General features: G+C 44.3%; 1 long non-coding RNA gene across 1 annotated transcript in view; it reads left to right on the top strand.

Moving 5' to 3' along the window:
- The window catches only part of LOC146434945 (uncharacterized), a 192,760-nt gene extending 185,689 nt beyond the window's left edge, over positions 1-7,071 (top strand). Inside the window, exon 4 of the long non-coding RNA XR_014853318.1 lies at positions 6,968-7,071. This is a non-coding gene — a long non-coding RNA (uncharacterized LOC146434945). The remainder of the gene's footprint in view (positions 1-6,967) is intronic.
- The last annotated feature ends 15,295 nt before the right edge of the window (positions 7,072-22,366 follow it).

Genomic DNA, 22,366 nt, shown 5'->3' with positions numbered 1-22,366 from the left:
AAGCAAAAATGTCTGTTTAAGGTAGTTTGCTGAAGATCATGTAGGAAATCTCATTTTTAGCAACGGTCTGTGGACTGATGTCTCTTTAACGGAGTATTCGAGAAATTCTGGGCAAAATTGTGCCTTAAAGGCACAGCTCTGAAGTGATAGCTGCGTGGAAGAAAGAGAGACCTAAGAACAAAAAAAGTCTTTTTCGTTTGGAGTTCACTTTGTAATATCTGGGAAGCACATTTTGCAGTGGGAAGGCTGCCAAAAGCCTGGCTGTGTAGTAAATAAACATTTTGGGGAAAAGCTGGCTGAGAGAAGATGGCTGGGGACAGAAGATCCTGAATTTCTCTTTATTCCTTTATTTGTTCACTTTAACTCTGCCCTTGTGTAGGCACCTGTATCTGTGGGGTGGATGATGGGGAGGTTCATCCTCCTGCATCCCTGGAGTGCCCAAGGCCAGGCTGGATGGGTTTGGAGCACTGTGGGACAGTGGAAGTGTCCCTGCCCATGGCAGGGGTGGAACTGGATGGGATTTAAGGTCTCTCCAACCCAAACCTTTCTGTTTAAATCTAATTAAGCAATATCCTGCCATGGCTGGAGGTGCTGAGCCTTCCTGCTCTGCAATGTGGTCTGCAGGAGTCTCATCCCTCATGGGGACATTGGGGTGTTGCTGTCCCCTCCTCACACCCAGATCCTGCCAAGGGGGATCTGCTTTGGGAGTGGAATTGTCACACACAAAGCAGAAAAATGTGAGTTTGAGGTTAATGGGTTCACAAAACGTGCCTTGGGAGGGGTCAGACCCCAATATCTGCTGTGCTCTGAGGATATTTGGGATTCTGATGACCAAAGGAGGATGCCAGCAGCTCTTCCCTGGCTTGTGCTCTGGGCTGAACTAAGATCAATAACTTCCCTTGGTTTGATCAAGTTGTGCCTCACGGTGATTGATTCCCCTTGGCAAAGCTCCTCATGAAATAACTGCTGGAATTTGATTGCTTCCTGCATCACACCCACTTTGGGAAGCACAGAGTTCCTCTGAGGGCTGTCCTGGAGGATTCTCAGCCCAGCACATGCACAGATTTAGAGCTGGGTTTTCCCAGTCTCTCCCAATCCGAGGCTGCTGGGAGCTGCTGGGATTATTCATCCTGAGCTGAAATCCCTGCAGTGCCTGGGAATAGCAGAGCCACACCAAGTCCAGGTGGAGCTGGATCTGATTTCACTTTCCCCACCAGCTCAGGGGGAAATAAAGCTAAAATCCTTGTGCTGGCCATAAGTAAATAAATAAACAAGCTGGGAGGTTCAAGTATGTGTGGCATCCTGCTTTCCCTGAGCAGTGTAAACAAACAAAGCAGCTTTTTTCCCCCCCTCCTTCTGCAAAACTTTGCCAATTGATACTGGAGTAGGAATATTAACACATGCCCGCTCCAAAATGTGATACCCTTTGGGGTCTTGGAGATGAATTCCTCTGAAGTGCTTTTTCTTCGGCTGCCTGACAAGGTTTTTGGCTCCACTTCAGTCTGGTAAGGAGACAGCTGCTCAACTTCTGACACAAATGAAGAAAATTGATGAGATGCCATCTCCAAAATTCCCTTTTTTCCTGGCAGGCGCTTCTAGGCTGAGTGCTAGGAGTCACTCAAAGGTTTGGGAGGGTTTTTTTTAACCTCAGTTAAGGCAGGATTTGGGTTTGCTTTGTTGGCTGGGCTGTTTCTAATAACGCTGAACAAATGCATAGAAACTGAATCTTTGGGCACATAAACAAGGATCACAGAATTTACACTTCCACTTACACAGCTTGTTTGCTGTTGGCTACTGAATGATATCCATGGGTTTGCATAATCCTGAGCAATTTATTTCTCTCTGTTTGCGGTGGAAATGCAGGGGACAGAATCTCCAGGGAGGAGCTCTGTAAGGAGGGATCTTCTTGGGGTGTTTCTGTGGGTCTGGGATATTTCTGGGCTATTTCTTTTAGGAGGGCAGAGATGTGTTTGTGTGACCAAGAGGAATCATGGCAGCAGCTCCCAGAATTTTCCCACTGTGATATTCCTCTGTCCCTCTGTAGGGTGGGAGAGCCTGGAGATGCTCTCAGGATTTTGAAGGCTGCTAGTTACAGGGAAAATGTGTTTATTTTTCAGCTGAGCACAAAGGAAACTCCTCTCATTGTGCTTCCCTGCCGTGGTTTTCCTGCTCCTCAGGGTAACACAAACTACATTTTCCAAGTTGCTCCTCTTGAACTATTTCCTCAGAGTTTCATCCACAAAAGACCTCAGCTGTGCAAAGTGCACCTTCAGTCCTGTCTGGCTAAACAGTATTAAATTTATTGCTCTGCTATCCTGCTACATTAGAAATAAACCCCTGTGCTAGTCCAGCTTTAGTCTTTATGTCACTTCACGATTATCTTTATTGTGGCAAGGGGCTTGGGTTTGACACACAGTTTGCTGTTCCTTTTTAAACCTCCCTGGAAAAGCAAGCAAGGAAAGCTCTGCATAATGCACATGACATATGCTGCCTGTCTCTCAGAGGGAGCTGAAGAACCTGACAGCAGTTTGCATTTTTGGAGCTGCAGAAAGAGAGGCAGGAAACTTCAGGCAGGAGTTTTTGGGACTTGGAGGTCAGACCAAGAGGAAGAGCTCGGAGAGGCTCAGCAGAGATGGGAATTGGGTGGAGAACAGAGGATGAGCCCAGAGCTGGCCTGAAATGAAATATAATCCAGCTGATGTCACTGTAAGTTCATAAAGACACCATTTTCCTTGGGCTGGTAAAACTTGTGTCCCATTTGGCAAACCTATGAGAATCTCCTGGTTTTCCATGTGGGGAAATGCCAATAAAGGTTCTGGTCATGGCAGGAAGTGATGGCTCTGTGCTCACCTGAGCTCTCTGTGCCTTAATAGAGGTGGAATTACTAATTAACATCAATTTTCATTCCTCTCTGCTGTTGTTACTTAGCATTCCCTGAAGTCTTGGGGGAGTTGGGTGATTCCACTGCACTAGCTGGAAGTGGAACATACAATAGTAAAAATGCCTTATTTCTTTTAATTAGGTAAAAAATGCCTTAACCAAATATCATAGAACCATGGAATGGTTTGGGTTGGAAGGAAGCTGAAAGTTCATCTCATCCCATCCCTGCCATGGCAGGGACACCTTCCATTGTCCCACGCTGTCCAGCCTTGCCTTGGACACTTCTAGGGATCCAGGAGCACCACAGCTTCTCTGGGAATTCCATTCCAGCCCCTCCCCACCCTCAGGAGCAATTTCTTCCCAACATCAAATGCTACATTGAAGCTTGGCTGCTATTAAAGTATTCTGTGAAGGTAACCAAACACAGCCTGATGAAGAAAATTAAATAACAAATGCAACGAGGTTTGTTCATTTGTTTGTTTTTTTAACGAAAATAAATGAACTCACAAGAACCAAATAGCCCCAAACCCCATTTTCACTTCCTTTCTTCATTGCAAACTGCTGAGAGGCACAACCAGAACTGCCTCTTTGCTGAGGAATTTTTGGATGAAGGCTCCATCACCTCCTGGAATGGCTTTTGGAGGTGGCAGCTCCGTGCCAAGGAGGGCTGAGGGGACACTGCTGTCCCTCCCTGCCTCATCCCAGCCGCACCAACTCTGCATCCATTGGTGACTGAGGTGGGATATTCTTGGATTGTATTAACCTCAAGTCAGTTTTGATGTTTTCATCTCAAACAAGTCCATTTTTGTTGTTGTTGGTGTTGTGAGGATCTGTTTTTTGTCCAGCTGAGCTTCCCCAGAGCAGAGGGCTCAGCCTGGAGCTCGTGCAGGTGGGAGCTCAGGACTCGTGCGGCAGAATTCACCTTTTTTAAAATATTCCCCCAGCTCCTTTGTCTCTTGGCAACTGCAAAAATAACTCCATCAAGAATAAACCTGCAAACAAGGGCGAAAAAGCAGAGCTGTGTGAAGACATGAAATACACTCGTTTAAATAGTGCTGGAAAGCTATTTCCTCCCCCTGTACCCTTCCAAGGCTGGAATGATGTGCTCTGATTCTTAAACACGAATCCTGACTTGCATAAATTCAGAGATTTCATCTGTGCAGAGCTGCAAATTGCTGGGATAGTAATACCTGGATATTTTATGGCACATCCTTAAGTCAATAGGCAAAAGGGTTCTGAATAAAAGCCTTAAAATTACCTCATGAATTATTAACTCTTCCCTATATTACCTTTGAATTATAAAAGCCTGGAAAACTAGGAAGGAGAATTGAAAAGCATCAATCTCAGGTTCTTTAGAAACGTAATACTGATCATTTGAGCAGTGTACAAATCTTTTATTAAGGATAAAGAGGAAGCCATACTTTTTTATTAACTCGAGGATATGTTCAATCCATATGATTAAAAATCTCATTACTAACTCAAGGCAGGGAAGTGATTTATTGCTGAAACAAAATAGGAGGTGTATTGCTGCCCAAAGCTGTATTTATGGTGAAAAAAACCTCTCAATTTTTCATCTCCTTTTCTGGGTTAGGTATTTCTAAGGGTGGATTGGGTTTTCCTGGGAATGATGGGCTTTCACTCCAGCCTGCAGCTGAAACACTGCTGCCTTAAGAGGGAAAGCCTAAAGTAAATTTATAGGTACCAAGAGATACATTTTTCCCTCTAGTAAATTCAGCTGGAGCAAATGATTTTGTCTGATTAGGTAATAGGATGTGCAGGAAAAAAAAAAATCAGGATTTTATACATAGTTACCATTCAAGTGGAGCTAATTCTGTAAAGCCAGTGTAGGTATTTTAGGGATTCTTCGTGTGCCACATATACTAATATTTCTTGAGCACTGTAGTAGGGATGTACTGTTCTAAAGGAGCCCTTGAAGTCTCATTTTACAATGATAAAAATATGATCAATCCAATGACATTTTTTTCCAGAAATACCACCCTACTTAGGGAGATATGTCTGCAGAACACAGATAATATTTTTGTCCTGCTCTACCTGAAGCAGGTCAAATATTTTGTGTTGTGTCAGGCAGCTTGATGGGTGCCTTGTACCCAATATCTTAAACATTGAATTACGCCCAGCATAACTTCCAGGACTATTTATATTCCACCCTACAATGTAAAACGGAGATAATACCGAATTTATTTACGTCACAGCAGATGTGGAGAAACTGGGTTAGCCACACTTGCATATAAAGACAAGGCATTAAATGGTGCCATCAATTCCTGCAAGCCAGCAGAAATAGAAATTTTCCCCTTCCTGATCACCATACCTGGATGGCTCCCAAGGCTGGGCGCTAGTTTTGCACATCCCACAGGAAGTTTGGATTCTCTCCTGCGCCGTGGGTGGAAGATGCTGGGTATTATGGTGACAGGTGCAATAGGTATTGAAACGTAAACCTTTCGCTGCTCCTGGGGAACATATTGCCAGTCCTGGGCTCTGCTCCAGAGCAGTGTTTTGGGAGAAATTACAGATCTTGAGGTAGAGAAACAGTTCTGGAAATAGGTTGCCTGCAAAAAGCTGGCAGCTTTTCAGCTGTTCGGAATGTTAGGAGTGGGGAAGATGGAGCTGGAGCAGGGGGAGGAGGGAGGCTTGGGGAGCAGTTAGAGGGGAATGGTGGATTGGGAAGATGTGGGAGAGATGTGGTGCTCAGATCTGGTCACTCATGGGGGTTCCTGTGATGGCAAACCGTGATAAATGGGTTTGTTGGGCACCTTTACTCATCTCTCTTGCTGTATTTCCCTCTGGATTCTGGGTTTGGTGCTTGACCGACTTCCTGTTCTACCCTCCAACCTCAAAACTTTAATAAAATATAGCCAAGGTGTGAGAGTGTCTGCAGTTTCTTGATATAAAACTGTCCTGATGATCTCAGGAGAGACCCATTGTGTGTGTGAGGTGGAAAAGTGCTGATGGACCTGAGGGCACTTTTTCCAGAGGGGTGGGTGGAAAAGCTGCTTTCTAGTGGGAATCATGAAATCCCAGAATGTTTGGGTTGAAAGAGACCTTCAAGATCACCCAGTTCCAGCTGTGGACACCTCTCAGGTTGCTCCAAGCCCTGTCCAACCTGCCTTGGACAATTCCAACGATCCACAGGCAGCCACAGCTTCTCTGGAATGTCTGAAGGAGGATGTCTTCAGCTTCCAGAAAGACCAAACAATTCCAGGGCGATGTCAGCAGGCACAGCACTCTGTGTGTCCCTTTGGGTGGTTTGCAGTAGATCTGCTGTGTGAATTTGCATGGAAAGCCTTGAATGTCCCATGTAAATGTGTCTTTAGCTTGAGAAGTTCTGGGATATCAGGAATTAGAGGTGGGGTTCATCTTCTGCCGTGTGACTTTGTTAGGAAGAGCAGAACAAGAAAAATGCCACCAAACCATCTTTTGAAAAACCTCCCTTAAATCTATCTCCAAAGTGGCTTTTGTTGTCACAGTTTTGGCAGTTGAGGGAGGCTCCTCAAGAGAACAAGAACTTGTTTTCTCCGGAAAATATGCTTTTCTTTCTTTTTTTTCTCCTCTATTTGCACATAAGTGTTGTTATGTTTTCATTCCCATCTGGAAGGTACAATCTCCCTCGGAAATCTGTGTGTCATAGCTGTATGAAACAGCGCCGAAGTAGGTGATAATGAGCACATTCAACATCTGATGGTGATTAACTAGGGGCTTTTAAAATCCTGCTTTCTCACCTGGAGGAATTTGTGTCTGTAAATCCATTGGATGTTGATGTCTACCCAGCCTGGATCTTTCAGGATTCCTCAAGCTTTTAAAGGACGGTGTTTTAGGTTGGGTTGGGAATGTCATGTCCATGTTTTTCTGCTTAAGGAGGCACCTTGGAGACCCTCAGCACCAATTTTTTGGATGCTGCTGTTGCATGTCAGTGCTCACTAATACAAACTTAGCTTGGGCTATTCCTTCTGTCATGTTGAGAATGAAAAAAACATTAATTAGACCACATGAATTTAAAAAATATATTCTAATGGATATGTTAAATGGGATGACTGCTCACTTTGGAGCTGATACGGGTTTTGTCTTTCAGGAATATGCTCGGCAAGTCACAGATATTTGCCCAAATCCCTGCAATCTGGATTTCATCTGCCAGGCCCTGATTCTTCTCTCCATAAATCCTCGGTGAGTTTGCATTTGTGCTTTGGCTCGAGTTTTCCTTTCCTGTGCTGTAACTGCGACGTGAATTTATCGCGAAGGTTATCGGAAAATCCGGTTTGGAAAATCCGAGGGAAAGACAACAGCTTGAAAAAGGATTGGGAAAAATCACAGAGCTAAACAGGCACCCAAATAGTCTGTCTAACAACTATCAAAGTGATAAGTTTGGATTAGGGTCTAATTTACAGCTTCTATATATTGTAACTTTTCCCGCGGAACACCAAGTCGATGTCAATGATTTGACATTGCTTTCAAAAAGTACAATTACAGTATATTCCACAGCAGAGTAACGTTTCACAGGAGCCCTTTGTTAGGCTTGGCAATAAGTTTGACACAGCTTGGTTCAGAGCTGAGTATTTCACTTTTTTTTTCCCTCCAAAACATCGTTCAATAAGATGCTCAGAAGACAAAAAGTGCTTCTATCAAAGCTATTTAATTGTGTTTATTTGTGTTTTAGTGCTTGCCTGTATTTTATGTAGAGAGATTGGGAAGAATGAAAAGTTTTCCAGGTCGAGGCTGGAATATGTGCCAGACCTGGAGAGGTGCATCTCTGCTAGGTGTGTGATAACTCCACAAACCCCACAAATACCCTGAAAACAGAGCTGTGAAGAAGAGCGTGGTGTTGAAAGGGGATTAAAATGTGTATTTTTGTGAACGTTTGCGTCGTGTGCGAACAGATCCCGTCAGATGTGCCCTCCTTGTGGGGAGAGCTGCGCCCTGGGAGAAAGGCTCTTTGTTCAGCCTGTACCTGGTGGCTTCTCAAATATCCCCGTGGCTTTTCAGGCTGGGCTTGTGTCTTGGAATGAACCCTGGGGCTGTGGATGGCTCTCAATTTAACCTCATCCCATGCCAGCACAACTCCTTCCTGAAACCAGGGCAGGGAAAAGCAAAGACTGACACAGAAAATATAGATAATGTATATATAATCCTGTGTTATAGTGGATGCTTTCTGCCCTGTTCAGCACCCCAAGTGTGCCTTTTGGGTTACAACCACACATTCTGTTTTATAAATGAAGTGTGGGGCCATGAAGTGCCTTATCCTGACTGGGGCCATGGCAAAATAAAGGTTTTGTTTTAAAAAAAAAACACTTAAATATGGAAATCAGGCCTCCTATGGAGAGTTTAAGCAGATCAGGCAGGTAACTCCTGATATTTCTAATGGAAAACCTTACACCTTCAACTCCTGAAGGCTAAACCTGCTCCAACCCAGCCCTGGTGATTAATGTGCTGGAAATACTCCCAGTATCTTCTGCCAGCTGATGTTCTCGGGTGGTTTGTGGATGTAAGGATTTGTGTGGTATTCCAGATTCTCCTGACAGACAGCACCTTTTCCCTCTCCAGTTTAATACTGGGAATAGAAGGATGGTGAGAGCTGTATTTTAATTCCTTTATTATGGTGAGTGTCTGGCAGGAGGCATTTTAGGAATTTTTAGGATTCTCTGGTCCTTTTGGATTTTCTACCCTAAAAGTGATACCATGCTTTGACAGATGGTGTCAGCTTCGCCACAGATCTAAGATGTTTGCAAGACGATATTTGCTTGAAAATACAAATTCTGGGGACAAAACAGTGAAAACAAAAAATAATAACCTCTGTTAATGCTGTCTGCAGTCATAAACTCTGATTTATTTGCTGTTATTTCCTAATTATTTCCCCCCAGTTTTCAGCTCTCTGGGATTGGTGTCTGTCATTAACTGGCTCTGAAAAACATTTGCTAGGATGCTTCAGGAACAAAGATCCCAACCTTGCTGTGATTTACTTCCGTGGAATTAGGTGATTCCTTCAAATTCCCTCAGTGGCCTTGCTTTGGTGTCAAGGTGCTAAACAGGAGCTTAATGAGGTAATTATAATTAATATTACATGGGGGTTTTGAGCCCTCAGGCAGGAGTCTCAGCACTGTGGTCTAACTCTTGATTTAAGGGAACATCTTGAATGCATTATTTACATCAGATATTAGACCTGCTGTGCCAGGGACTGAGAGCCAGGGGATTTATTAGCACCAGATCTATTTATTTGGAGGGAATTCCATCTAATGAGTGAAGCTACAAAATCAGTTTGGAAATAAATAGATGTTAATGTCAGATAAATGATAGATAAGTTCAGCTTGGCTCCTGGAGAGATCAGAGCAAATGCTCTGCTGGAGATTTCATGTTAATTCAGGGATATTTTAGGATACCATCCCCAGTCTCATGACACATTGGGCTTCTGGAGTTTCATTGCAGAGATCTTCTGGATTTTGAGATATTTCAGCTCCTCCTGTGTTTAGTGAAATACATTTGGCTCTCTTCATGTCTGAGTGGCTTCCAAAGCTTTAACCCATTCTGTTCCTTGATGAGGCAAACAGCTGTGGCTGTGGGATGGGATGGGCAAGATGATCCTCAGGTGCAGCTCTGAGATCAAATGGGCATTATTGAGTCCAGCTGAAAAAACCCTCATTATTCTGCAGGTCCCCAAAAGTCCTTCTGTGTAAGGAGATACTGGTTTGATCTCATTTTAAACATCCATTTTTGAAAATATTGAACATCTATGAAGTTCTGTGGTTTTCCTGTAAATATTTGGTGTTATTCCTGCTGATATTATGGGCAGTTTTTGAGGTAAGTCTAAGGAAGTTTTTCTCTGCAGCTCCTGGCAGGAGGTTGTGGCAAGGTGGGCTCAGCCTTTTCTCCCAGGCAACCAGTGATAGGAGAAACTTTGGGAGAAAAATTTAGGAGAAATATTTCCAAAGGGGAGTATTTTCACCAGGGGAGGTCTGGGTTGGATATTAGGAGAACTTTTTTTCTCTGGAAGAGTGGTCAAGCACTGGAACTGAGGTTGCTCAGGGAAGTGGTGGAGTCACCATCCCTGGAAGTCTTCCAAAAATGAGAAGGTGTGGTGGGTGATGTGGTTTAGTGGGAATTGGGCTGCTTAGTCAAAGCTTGGACTTGATGATCTTGGAGGTCTTTTCCAACCTTAATGACTCTGTGATATCCAAATGGATCAAGAAGTGTAATAACTGAAGGAAATATGGGAAAAGCCTGAATGTGGCAATGCTGAATCCTGATCTGGAAGGTGCCACAAGTGCTGCATGAGCACCTTGTAAATTCTGGATCTGGGGCTTGTGGGATGGCTTGCCTGTGGATTAAGATTTCCAGAAATGTAAGTGTTTGGTTCCCCTGAAATATTGGCACTTAGGGTTTTCTCTCTCTCCCTCCCATGGACAGACATCTGCAGTTTTCCCTGGAGGTGTGAGGAGAGTGGAATGAGCAAAATTAGGCTTCATATTTTGCTGGTGTTGCTGTGTTTGTGCCAAGAGTGAAAAATTCATGCCTCCAGGTGACATCAGTGTGCAGAAAAGAACAGTCTGGGCTGTGGCTGCAGCTCTCCTGACCCAGGAATTCACCTGCTTGGCTCATGTTCCTAAAACTGATGTCCCAAACCAGCAGGGAAACTCCTTCCTGAAGCACCTGCTGCTCCAACCCTAGGGCTCTGACACAGGAGGACACAGGGACTTCCTCCTGCAGGTGAGGCACAGTTTACACTGTAAGGGTATTTTCTATAAGTGCTGCAGGTGAATTTAGTGGAAAATAGAGTTCTGCTGATATTGCTGCTCTTTGCTGTGATAATGCTGCTGAGGGCAGGGATTCCTTGTTCCGAAAACGTTGGTGGGTTTTTGGGAATTCAAAGTAGCTTAATTCCATAAAGGAGAAGACAACTTGTGCATCATCTCTGTCCTGTGCCCTGGTCCTCCATGAACCCCATGGATCTGTAGGTTTTGGGGTGAATATACTGTTCTGTGGTGAGATACAACATCAGGCAGCCTTGGTAAGGATTTTGATAAATAACTCGTGTGAATACAATCCGGGTCAAAGCAATTCTCCTTCTGCTTCTGCTTAGCCCTTGAATTTATTATTATTTTTCTAAAGATCCATCTCTTCCCAGCCCATGGGGGAGTGCTGCAGCTAAGCAGGATTGATGGTTCACTTCCCACCCACCCCAGTTTAATTAGGCTGTTCCTATTTCCTGCCCCTCATTACACCACCCTGCTCCCCGACACAGCCCTGGAAACAAATTATTAGCAAAGCACAGAGGAATACAAGCTGCTAATTTGTTGTGGTCTCTGCTGGAAAATTGCAGCTGTACATATTGCTTTTTGAAGTATTTTCTGTGGCCTGACACAGGGCTTGGTTATCTAACTGTTGCTTTTCAGGGGAGAAAGCTTTGGCTGTGTTATTAATTGTGCCTAACTGTGTATGTAAAAATGATATTATCCATTCCTCTTAGGACAGCCAGAGGGGTTCAGGTGGATGCAGATCAGGAGGGCTCTTGTATTCCATGACTGCACATGTGTCCCTGCAGCCATGAGGGAAAACAGGAGAGTTTTTAACAGAGATGAACCAGCACATGTTAAATTCTGGTGCTGAGAACACAAATTGTGATTTCAGTGTGTGTCAGCTGGCTGAGTGAACCCCCAGGTCAGGGCAATGCAGCAATACAGAATTCTGGCAGGGTTTGGTTTGCCAGGAGGAAAAAAATAAACACAACAGCAGCAACAGGAGAAGAAATGAGTTCTGTTTGTGCCTTTCTGGTTTAGGATTTAAGAGCAGCAAGTGGAACAAATTCACAGCTGTGTGATGGGTTGGGAGCAGTGGAGTGGAAGTAGCCACAGTCACAGGAGGGTGGCAAAGGCTGGGAAACAGCCAAGGGGAGACCCTGCTAAAGGGCTTAAACCTCATTTAGGTCCCTGAAACTGTCGGTCCATGGGAGTTACAGATCCTAACACCACATTTAAATTTTCCCTTTGAAAGTTGACCTTCTTGTCATTAAATAGTGTGAAATATTCATAGCAGTGACCCGAAGTTTATTGGTTTATCCTCGTTACAAATGCACACTTCATTCATTAACTGTGTGGGTTTTGGGATGCTTTCTGGGGGAGGAAGAGGGTTTATTCTGAATTAACAGCACCACCCTCCTCCCTCAATTTTCTGTTTCTATACCATGAGGTTTTGTGGTGTTTATTATTTTGTAAGGTTTGGCATTCCTTGAATTTGAGAAAAAAACTGCAGACAACAACATCCAAGCTGGCCTTGAATAGTTCCAGGGATGGGGAATCCACCATTTCTCTGGGCAACATCTTCTGTTCAGTAGGAGATAATATTGATACTGGAATTTGGGTTTGAATAGGGTTGTATTTCATGTTGAGCAAAAATCTGCTTTGGAAGGGTATTTGTCAAGCCTGACAAAATCAAACCTGTGTGTGTGGAAGGTGGGCTGGGGAAAACTCAGTTCTTGAGCTAAAAAAACAAAGTTCTGGACCAGACCATGACCTGTTTTGAATGAGTATTAATATCACTATTTCTGTGCTCTCCTAATGAGTCATGCAGGGAGAGCAGGATCTCAGATTCAGCCTGAGATTCTCCAGCTCGAGATAAGGAGTAAAAACAGCACAGGAATTTACAGGAAGGGAGGGGATGATGTTTAAACATTGCTCCATCCTTCCTAGAGTGCTGGAAACGGCAGCTGAGATGAAAGCAGGTCATCTCTTGTGAGTGATTTCACAATATCCCAGTTCCTGTGACCCTGTGAGATGGGGAAAGTCAGCTGCTGGCACGAGGCTGAGGAGAGAGCATTTCGAAAGGACTTTGTTTGCACAGAGGATGTTCTTCGAGAGCCTCCCAGCTCGTGCTGTTTACAAAAAAATCCCTTTTCTCCAGAAATGTGAGTCAGCCAAAGTGTGGTTTGAAGCTCCAGGGCTGGATCCCTTCCTGGTGTGTGTAGGACGGAGGGGAGCCAACCCCACAGGCTGCAGGATTTCATCCCTGAGAGGCTGCTGGGATGGTTCTCCTTCCTGTGACTTCTGTCCTGGGTCGTTCTGGGGGAGCTGATTAGCTGCTTCTGGAGGGTTGTGGCCTCAGAGGACATTGTGAACAGAAGAAATACAACCATTTCCTGCAGGGAAGGAATTCTCTCTGTGCTGTGACAAGCCAAATAATAACAACCACCTTAGTGACTGACCAGATTTATGTTTGCTGACCTTCCCACCTGTTTTTGTGCTAAAAAAATATGAGTAAGAGGTTTTCTGGCTCCCCATGCAGGTGGATGTGGGACTGAGCTGCTCCCAACACCACTGGGGCTTCTTTTTCTCAGGTGTGGAACACCCAGAAATGTTTCCCCTTTTGCAGGGGGACTTTCCATCTTGGAGGATTTGAGGGGAGATCCATCAGCTGGTCTTGAGTTAATTAGTTAATAATAGTTAAGCTATCCCTGTGAGGTGGGAAGCCTCTGGCAGAGGTCTTTAGGTCTTCTTGGTCTTTAGAACAACATCACCTTCCAGAAACTTTGTGAACAAACTCAGAAGTTGCTGTGTTCTAGATCTGCAGTCATGGCAAACAATAGCATTAGGGGGAAAAAATAGCAGGAGGGATAAATTTTTCATTTTAAATTATACCCAGCTTTCTTAAAGCAAATTAAATTGCACTTAACCAAAGAATACAGATAACAGTATTAAGCACAATAGAACATTTTAATTACTAAGAAAAACAAATGTCCGTGTCTGCAGCTGTAATTAAGGGAGAGCTGTATTTGCTGAGCATTAGTGTGACTTGTATGTCTGAGATACAGTAATTGGCCCAATCCATCAGGTGCTTCAGACCTGACATCCTGGGCTTGGAGAGGCTGTGTGGGAAGGCAGGGATGGGGTGAGGCTGTTTGCTGGGGCACAGCAGCCCAGCTTGGGAGTTCCAGCTGTGCTCCAGGAAAGTGTCCTGGGAGCCTTGAGCTCGCTGGAAGCTCCAGGGGTGTGCTGTGCCTTCAGGGGCTCCTGAGCTCCAGGGGTGTGCTGTGCCTTCAGGGGCTCCTGAGCTCCAGGGGTGTGCAGTGCCTTCAGGGGCTCCTGAGCTCCAGGGGTGTGCTGTGCTTTCAGGGGCTCCTGAGCTCCAGGGGTGTGCTGTGCCTTCAGGGGTTCCTGCTGGTGAAGCTCTATCTGTAGTCTGACATCCTCTGCTGTGGGATGGAGGATGTGGGGGATCAGGAGATATCATGGGGATGGGAGGCAAAGCAATGCTTTGCTGGAATTCTGTGCTCCCAGTCAGGGAAAGGGGTTTGGGAAGGAGGAGACTGAGGAGAGGATGGAGGAGAGGGAATGGCTTCAAGTGAAACCAGGAGAGGTTTAGGTTGGATGTTAGGGAAAATTTATCAATGGAAAGGGTTGTCCAGCCCTGTCCCAGCTGCCATGTGATTTCAAAGCCATGTGGATGTGGCTCTTGGGGACATGTGGCAGTGGTGGCCTTGGAATGGTTGGACTGGATGATCTTAAAGTTGTTTTCCAACCTTAATGATTTGGTCAGTTCTGTGGAACAGGAACTTCAGGATGCAGAAGGTGCAGAGGGAAACCTTCAGGAATGAATGGGAAGAGCCTAAGAAGGAAGAGGCCACTCACATTTCCCAGATTTAATCCTTGCACTGTTCCCTCCTCCAGTTCAGGATGCCCAGTGACAGTAACACAGTCCTCAGATATGGAAAGGGCTGGGCAGAGAAAAGAAACAATTTCTTCTCCATGCCCCTTGTGTAGAACATGAGTAATGATAGCAAAAGTCACAGCAGGGGAGAGCTGGTTAAAAACGAGGGAGCTGTTTTTAATATTGAGGTAGTTAATTACTGGAATTAATTCCCTGTGGAGATTGTGGAAAGTTCTTCTGTGGCGTTCTCAGGATGGCATGGGAGGAAATCTTCCTGAGGAGCTCCATGGTGGAGCTTGTTCCATCCTTGGAGGAAGAGGATGGCAATGAGCCATGGCATCTTGGCCACCTCATCCAGCCCGATCCCTGCCACCCCAGGGTGGGCAGATCCTGCTGTTTGAGGGGATGTGGGGAAGGCAGGAATCCATCCTGGGATGGCCTGGGGTGTCTCTCGTGGGCAGGCAGTGGAACTGGTGAAATGGGCTGCTCAGTGACCTCTCAGAGGGAAACAAATCCAGGCAGGAAATGATTCCTGGAGGTGGAACCACCTCCCAGTCTGGTATAGGGTTAAAATATGTATGATGAGCTACTGCAGACTTGGAATCCCAGAATAGTTTGGGTTGAAAAGAAACTCAAAGCTTATCCAGTTCCACCCCCTGCCATGGGGAACCTTCCACTCTCCCAGCTTGCTCCAAGCCCCATCCAACCTGACCTGCATCAATCATCTTGAATTCATTTCCAGGCAGAATTTTCCTCTGACCAGAATTGCCAGTGGTATAGTTTTGTCCACAAAACCCACCAAAATGTAGGGAACAACCTCTCCTGACACATCACTTTGCCCTGTTTTGGGGCTGCAGGTGGGGAGAGAGCAGAGACATTTCTTACCCTGCAGATCTGCTCCTCCTGCTGTGGCCTTTCAGTTGTCAGGAAAGTGGGAGAGCTTTGTGAGGAAAACTGCTGGTTAATGGTTAATTCCTGGGTTTGAATGCACATTCCAGAGATGCCAGTGCTGATGTATTTGAGCAATAAAATCCAACCGGTGGTTGCAGCACTCCTGGTGTGGTGTCACAGCGCACAGGGGGAGGAATGAGTGACTTTGGGGACTGGGGAGCTCTAAATCCACTGCCTGCTCTGAGGAGATGGACTTTGAGTTAAAAAATCAGAAAAAAAAAAAAGCAAGAACAGGTAGAACTGTCAGTTTACTGGATGTCGCTGGCAGAAATATGATTTACTTGGCAGCCAGTGAGAAAACACTCTTTATGCAGAAGTGCCAGTAAGATTTGTATTGCAGGAACAATAAATTATAGTTATTATATAACCAGGTGATAGATTTGATCACCTGATGCTGAAATATCTACCTAAGCAGTTCTGTGCATGAAGCTGTGTGTTGGATTTGAAGCACTTTCACACAGGAAGTTCCTAAATAAGTTTAAAATCACCTTAAGAATTCAGAACTGTGTGCATCCAGATGTGCTCTGTGCAACCCTTCAAACAACAAAACAAAAACGGGTTTTTGCTTTTCCTTCTGGCCATTGGAAATGACAATTCTAGGGTCCCTGATAATTTTAAAGGAAGTGAATCTAAGCAGGTTTCATACCCACCAAATGCAAGATTTAGTGGTAAAAATAATTCTGTTTTGTATGGAAGAAACCTAAAGGAACTAAGGAAAAGTCTGGAGTGTAAGAGTGATCAAATAGTTAATAAAATCATGGAGTTACGGAGTGGTTTGGGCTGGAAAAAACCTTAAAGCTCTTCCCATTCCACCCCTGCCATGGCAGGACACCTTCCACTGTCCCAGGCTGCTCCAAGCCCCAATGTCCACCCTGGCCTTGGACATTCCAGGGATCCAGGGGCAGCCACAGCTTCTCTGGGAATTCCAGCCCAGCCAGGAATTCCCAATTCCCAATCTCCCATCCATCCCTGCCCTCTGGCAGTGGGAAGCCATTCCCTGTGTCCTGTCCCTCCAGCCCTTGTCCCCAGTCCCTCTGCAGCTCTCCTGGAGCTCCTTTAGGCCCTAGCAGGAGCTCTGAGCTCTCCCTGGATCCTTCCCTTCTCCAGGGGAACATTCCCAGCTCTCCCAGCCTGTGTTCTTAGAAAAGCTTCCATGGATGATCCTGAGGAAAATGAAACTTTCACTGCCATTCCAAGAGGCCTGAGGCAGAAGCAGCATTTCCTGTGGGGATGTACCTGAGCAGATTTTCCAAAAGGCAATAACTGGGAAGATGAAGGAGGACAAACCTTTGCATTTTCGTTGTGTTTTTGGTAACAGGCAGAGATTGGAGATCCACAAGGAGCTGTGAGGAAGGCAGAGGAGAGCAGAGCAAAGGGCTCAGCTCCCAGTGGGATTTGCTTCCTAATCCTCCCTTCAGGACTGGGGAAAATTCCCTGGTTTTCCAGCTGGGTTAAACATCATACTCTGGTGTACATGTCTTGATTTACTTTTATTTTCACTGACTCTCTGCTTTCACTTCGAAACTTCTTGATTTTCCTGAGCTCAAAGAGAGCTGGCAGCTGTCTTAGGCCATCACCCTGAGCCATGGGAATCTGGATGATTCATTAACCTCTGAAGAGAGAGCTCAAAGCTTGAAACCCTTTTCAGGCTCAGTAAAAGACATGGATTAGGGGGATCTTGGTTTCCATCTCCCAGAGATGCCAAATTCCCTTCTCCTCTGCTGTGGTTCTTATGCCACCCTTCAGCATTGTGCATTCAGTGACATGACTGATATTTGTCAAGTGTGGCCTGTCCTTTTGGGGCTCTGCAGGCACAGATATCTACATTGTTTTGACTGGCTCTTTTAGGGCTTTTTAATGCAAATATACTTCCCTGTGGCTGTTTGAGGTACCAGGTAAAACAGCGTGGGGCAGAGTGGGATTTGGCCTGGAGAGCATTTTACTTCCAGAAAAAGAGTTTATTTCACTCTGGGTTAATTCCTAGAAAAACTTATTTTACAGAAGGAATCTGCTTTCACTATGTAAGGAACTCATGGCTGTGGTGGCAAATGTTGGGGTCAGAGCCAGGGGGTGCTGAGAGCCCTCTGGCTGCATTTGGTGGATTTTTATTCCAGATTCTTCTGGTGCCTTGGGAGAGCTCCCTGTGCCAGGGCACTGAAGGTTTTCCTGGGATGTGTCCTTTGCTTCTTCTTCATAAAATCCCAGAATGGTTTGGGTTGTCCAATGGGCAAGGACACCTTCCACTATCCCAAGCTACTCCAAGCTCTGTCCAACCTGGCCTTGGACACTTCCAGGGATCCAGGGGCAGCCACAGATTCTCTGGGAATTCCAGCCCAGCCAGGAATTCCTAATTCCCAAGATCCCATCCATCCCAATGTTTGCCTTCTCCAGGTGAACATTCCCAGCTCTCCCAGCATTTCCTCATAGGAAAAGAAGCAGAAATCCATTCCCACAGCATGAAGCAAATCTCAGGCGTAAGGAAAGGCTCTTCAAATCCCCTCTCCTGGTCAGAACCAAACCCAGAGTGTGGCTGTACCCCCAAAAACGCTGTTGATCAGAGAAAGAAAACCTGTGAAAAATTAAAACTGCTCCTCAGATGTGTAATCCCTGCACAGAAAGGTGTCACTAACACTGAGAATCTTTTCCCAGGATACTTTCTGGCACTCCTGCTATTTTATTCCCCTGCTAATAAGAGCACCACGAGCACCACCCAGACTTTACACATCCCATCTCTCGTTCCCTGGTTAATTTATGGTCCCTGACCTCTCTGCAGCTCTCGTGAACCACAGGATGACTTCATGTGCCTCCTGTGCCCATCCTTTCTGTGAGTTCAGCATCTCTCTAATAATCAGGCCCTATAATTTGGTTTGCTCCATTCATTGATTGCCCCAAATATGATTTTGCAAGGCGAAGTTCCCCGAGTCATAACTACAGAAATGACAGGCAGTACTTTCTGTAATCTCCATATTTGACGCATGAAAGAAGGCCAAATTCCTGTTTGAATAAACAACATAATAAGGTTATTGAGAATAAGACCATTACTATATAAAATTATGTCTAAGTGGCAGATATAATTAACATTGGATTGTAATTACACTAATTACAAGTCACATTAAGATACTCCAGTAATGACAAAGTGAGCACCCTATAATTGAATGGAATAAGCAGGGAAACATGCTGCTCACACTAATTACCTAAATGAGCTAATATGTCTTCAGAGTGACAGTCATGCTCAGTGTTATTACACAGGCAAGACAATTTTGTGAGTTTAAAAAAAAATCTAATTTCCTTCCTTCCTTCTCTTCAGGACCCATTTCAAATCATCAGCAGCTTCAGAATTTCTCTCTTGAGCCAAAAATAGAGAGATCCCACAGTTCAGCCCTTTGCTGATTTTCTTCGACAAAGGACAATTTTCAGGGTTACACTGAGATTTTTGATGTGTTCCTGCTGCTGCCAAAGTGAAATTGGGCTTGTTCTGCCTTTCTTGGTGGGTTTCTTTGGCAAAGTCAATCCTCTGTGATTTTTTTTTTTTTCAACTTGTCTAAATTTGAAGCAAACAAAATAATGTAACTTAAGCTCAGCGTGCTCTGCGACATAAAATGGACTTACTTTGTTGGCTCCAGAGTAACAAATATGGCTTAGAACAGTCTGGCTCCAGTTGTGCCCTTGAGAGTGGTAAAATTTGAATTATTCAAGGCAATTAGTGGAAGCATTGCCGTGGAACTCAAATTTCAGCTCAAGCTTCTAAGAATAAAAAACTAATATAAGAACAGGAATTCTCCATATTGTGGGGAAAAAAAAAAAAAAAAAGCACATTACTTTTCCTTTAAACACCTCCAGCTGTCTGGGGCTCGGAGCTGGGAGGAAAAACAACCTAACAGACAATTTAACAATCAAAAATAGTTCGCGAAGAATTAACAAACGCGAGCCAATGCGCTTCATCAGATTGTCTGCGCTTCCAACTTATCTGAATGAGGAATTAGAATTATTTTTTGCTTGCTGGGTGGTTTGATTCTCAGGGCCCAACGAGTCCCATTCTTTTGGTGATAGCCAAAAATCCCAAGCATATGGTTGCCGAGCCACATTTGTGAGTGTTGTTGTTTATTTTTAGCCCGGGGCGTAGGAGGTTCGCTCGGGGAGCAACTCGGTGCCAGCACTTTGATGAACTCTCTTCCTGTCACCAGGAAAAGAGTGTTTTGGGCTCTTTGGGAAGCATCTGAGAGAGGATGAGGAGGCAGCTGAGTGGGAGGGTGTCCTCAAATGTAAAGAGACGTCAAAGCTGCTGATGAAAAATGCGATGTTGGGGTGGCTGGGAGGCACATCCTCCCCTGCTGGGAGCTGAGAGGGGAAAAATGAGAGATGGAGACTTGCAAGCTTAGGTCAGGGGAAGAAAAAACCAAGGAAATTAGGTGATTTGTGGTTTAAAAAAGGATGGATTCATCCTGGGTTTTGAGTTGAAGAAGTAAGGGAGATTTGCTGTGGGTCTGTCCTTGGAGGAGCTGAAGGAATCCCAAGGGAGAGAGGAAATCTGGAAGAGAGAGGGAAGGGATGCCAGAGAGGGATGGCAAAGCAGCACCAGGGAGCTTTGAAGAAAAGGAGGAAGAGGGAGATAAAACAAGGAAAAAATGGAGATAAAAAAATAGAAAAAAAGGAGAAGAAAGGATGGAAAAAGAGGATCATCAATGGGAACATCAGACATTTTTAGATGCAGAGGCCAACTACAGGTTTGTGCTAAGAGGGGAAAGGAGAGGAGAGAAAAATATGAAGGGAATGTACAAGGAAGAAAAAAAAGAGGGATGATGAGGAGGATCAGGACAGGGGCTCAAATAGGATTCAGCCAGTGAAGGAACAGGAGTGTGTGAGGAGAAAAAGTAAAAATCTCTCTTTGTCTTGGCTTTAGAGGCTGCAGAGAATCAGTTCAACTCCAGACAACTGCTCTAGACAGTGGAAGTTTGATTTGGCTCACAAAGAGTCAGCAGTTCCAACCATCCTTTGCTATCCTTGCAGCTTTTAAAAGGAAATAAAGGATAAAATCCTAGCTCTGCTAAAAACCTTTCATCTGAACTCCACCTGGGTCTTGTGTTCCTCACAGAGATCCATGCAGGGTCCTGGTGAATTGTAAAAACATGGAAATCCTTCCTTGGGAGATATAGAAATGTCAAACTTGACGTGGCATTAGCAATCCCATTCTCTATGATAACATAGAGAAAAAAGAAATAAATTGATATCTGAATTTATCCCAGCAGAGAGGTTGGTTGATTAATCTGTGTCCTGATGAAGAGATGTGTTTTGCAACTGTCTAGAAAAGTGTCATTGCTCGTATTAACAAATGAATGAAAAAATGTTGCTAAAATATAAAAGTACTTTTTAAAAAAAAACCACCTCCAGTAGCAAAAGTTTATTTTTTTAAAATTGAAAGCATTATCCAGAAAAAGTTACCTGAGAATTCGAATTCCAGAGAAAATTGTGGTTTAAATTCAGAAAAACCATCAAATGAATAATTTTAACAGATTCTCAGCTCTTCTTAAACAGATGACTGTGTGTTTGCAACTGAATGTTTGATAAATGAAAAGAGACAAAATGTTCTACTTTTCAGCACATTTTTACCCACAGCTGGTGCACAGACTGAGGCTCAGTGTATGTTGCTTTAGCCGTGATTTTTCAACTCGAGGTTTACTATATTTAGCTCCACATATATTTAGAATTGATGGAAGTAAATTTCGTTAACTTTGGGAAATGGTACTGAGCTGGACTTTGGGGCAGCTGAGAAAATATCAGGAGTGATAATTCCTGATATTTTTAACTCCATGCTGCTGGGAATTAGCAGCTCCAGGGATCCCATCTGAGGTTTTTATATATTTGCACCCCAAAGGTATTTGGCTGTTTATTAGGATTATTCATATTTGAGGAATATTGTGCACGTCTGGGAAAAATAAGAATACCTGGGGATTTGCTGCAGCATTTTTAATAGCAGTTAACGTGGGGGAAAAGTGTTTAATTTGGCAGAAACTTTGGGTTTGTGTTTTCCTGAATGGCTGTGTGCCCAAGTGGGGTGAGAATAAAAGGCCATTCCATATTCCCACTCCTGGCCAGGAGCTGTGACCATGCTCAGCTGCTGGAACATTCCATGAGGAATTCCCAACATGCTTCATTCCATGTGGATGTTTTAGACATTCCCTGCTGAACATATTCTTAACTTTTACAGCACAGCCTGTGCAATTTTTTCATCATTTTATGAAAATGTTTTTTCATAATATTTTCATTATTTTGATAATATTTTTATAATTTTTCAGCACATTCTGCTGAGAAATTTGGGGCCGGGCAGAAGTTTTTTTATAAAATGGGACAAAATGTAAGCTTTCAAAAAATGAGTGGAATTTTGTGCTATGGTTAATTGACATGGTGGTATCCAGTTGAAAGTTGGACAAAATGATCTTGGAAACCTTTCCCAACCTTAATGACTGGAAGATTTCCATGAACTGATTGTGTTCAAGTTCTGCTGTTGATATTGGTAACCTCTCTCAGTTTGCTAAATCCTTTGCAAGTCTGAGCTTAGGAAAATGTTAAGATAAAACTGTGGAATAAAAATGCTGTTTGAGTGACTATAAAATCACCAACTCCAGGCTCTCCCCATGCTAATCGAAACCCCAGAGTTAATTCAGTTGTTATTTAGCACAGCAATTCCTTCAGATCAGCAGAAACACAGTTCTCAGCCACTCCAGATAAATAACAATCAGGGAAAAAGGAATGATTTATTCCAACTGGATTATATCAGCACAAGGCTGCTGCAGTGGAGAGGGGAAATTGCAGGCTGGGCAGCACAGCAAAGGTTGGAATATCCCCCTGGGTTGTATCAGCATTTGCTGCAGGTTTTTCCCTTTCTTTTCCCAGG

Source organism: Lichenostomus cassidix, chromosome 7 (assembly GCF_008360975.1).
Source record: "Lichenostomus cassidix isolate B80296 chromosome 7, HeHo_3.0, whole genome shotgun sequence".
Lineage (NCBI taxonomy): Eukaryota > Metazoa > Chordata > Aves > Passeriformes > Meliphagidae > Lichenostomus > Lichenostomus cassidix.
Note: the sequence above shows the minus strand (reverse complement) of the source record. Positions and strands in the feature narration are given on the sequence as shown.